At 35.5% G+C, this 1,960-nt stretch overlaps 1 non-coding gene across 1 annotated transcript; it reads left to right on the forward strand.

Moving 5' to 3' along the window:
* Nucleotides 1-746: 746 nt before the first annotated feature.
* On the forward strand, nt 747-853 carry LOC112586732. Its single transcript, XR_003111218.3, has one exon. It is a non-coding gene; the product is annotated as a U6 spliceosomal RNA (small nuclear RNA).
* The last annotated feature ends 1,107 nt before the right edge of the window (nt 854-1,960 follow it).

Raw genomic sequence — 1,960 nt, forward strand, 5'->3', positions numbered from 1 at the left:
TATCAAGAAAATGTTTGCTTGCAAACATTTAGAAATAATTGTGAGAGTTCAACACAAAACCTGGATGAGGTAAGTAGCATTGTTCAGCATATAAATGTTTGCACAAGCAAAAAGAATGTGTTCATAAGAACAGGATATGTTCACAGAACAGGGTATGTTTGGGGGGCTGTCTGAGGCCATAAACTGAAAAAATTGGGGGCAGATGTGGTCACCTTTAGACAATAGATCACAGAGATTAAGAGCAAGGGCTGTGTGGGCAAGCTAACCCAGAGCCGTATCTTTCACCCCCATCTTACTGGTTGTGAGACCATGTGTAGTTAATTACACTACCATTTCTGAATCTGGTCTTACTGTCTTTAAAATGAAAACAAGACATTTTATTTTTGAAGTAAGCTGGAAATGCATTGTGCATGATTTAGCATAGTGTCTGGCATAGAGTAAGAACTCAACCTAGATTTGAGTTATTTTTCAGTTGTTTCCTTTTTAACTAGACAAACTGGGAGAATACAGCAATGATCATTTTGGATCAAATAATCTATCCCTGTATTCCATCCCTGTGTGTAGAATCAGAAGGCATTTTAGTCACTTTCCATGTGTCAATACTCTGCGAGGGAGCCTTAGAGAATCGATCAAAGCTCTTGGTTTTACAGTCATCGTCAGATGAATCTTGCTTGTCTTTCAGAGTCACCATCTCTATACTTTTTGCTCCTTTATGTAAATAAGTGTTTTCATTAAAACGTGTGTCAGTGCTCACTGAAGCAGTGCATTTACTAATATTGGAACAATACAGAGAAGATTAGCATGACACCTGCTCAGTGATGCCATACAAATTCAGGAAACATTTCGTATTTTATGAAAAGTTATGAATGTGGATGGTGTTGAGAGTTACACAACAATATGAATATACTTAATACCACTTAAGTGCTCATTTAAAATTGGTTAACATTATAACTTTTATGTTCTATGTATTTTACTGTGATACAGAAATTAGAAAAAATATATTGATACTGCTTCATTAAGAGGGCATCAAGCTCTTAAAATACTGGTCCTTTGTCAGTGGTTTTATATATTTGAATGGGCATAGAATAGCTCAATTGCTAGTTCACTGTTACTCAGCAAAGCAGAGGCAAACAGCATTAAAATTCTGAATATGGCAATCTGAAGAGACTGACTAGAGCAAGCTGGGTTTTGTTCATTTATATATGCTTACTGCATAACAGTTCAGAAGAATAATCATTTGTATAATCACCTGTTATCACTGAATGTTCCAGTGTTGTATTTTTTATGCTTCTTGAGAGACCTGTGGGACAGAAGATAGTAATCAGAGAATAATTATATTTTATGTTGATGCCAAACAGCAATTTAAAGTATTTTAAATGTTGTTGTATTATTTACTTTTCTACATATAATTGACTAGAAAGCTTTCCTAAATACTAAGATGATTGGTTTTAAACAACTGGCGTATAAACATGAAACATGAAAACAAATTTACACCAAGTGAGTATTCAGGAGTCCCATTGCAGCTTTCATTCTCCTTTGATCTAACTTTTCATCAAGCAACAAATATGGGGATGGATGCTTTTGGAAAATAAAAGAACAATTGCTTTCTATTTTTTGTTGTAATATGAAAAAATAACAACTTCTTGTTTTCAAAATCAAGTCAGCCTCTACCTGCATCCTTACCCTCCAATTCCACCTTCCCTCCTGTAAGAATGGATGAATTTTCCCTATTTCTGCCCACTGCCTTCTTTATAGCTAAAACCAGTGGAAACAAGTGTTTCAGTTTCCTCATTTCTTACTATCTACTCAACACTCTGCAGTCAGTTTATTAGCACCTCCATCTCGCCTTACCCAGTGGTCACCTCTCCATCTTCATCTTTCTCAACCTGTGAGCAGTATTGGATATATTTTTGTTTTTGACATTTACCACCTTAATTTTCTTCCTTCTTCTGCAGCCTCT

The sequence above is a fragment of the Bubalus bubalis genome, chromosome 8 (genome assembly GCF_019923935.1).
Source record: "Bubalus bubalis isolate 160015118507 breed Murrah chromosome 8, NDDB_SH_1, whole genome shotgun sequence".
NCBI classification, from domain to species: Eukaryota; Metazoa; Chordata; class Mammalia; order Artiodactyla; family Bovidae; genus Bubalus; species Bubalus bubalis.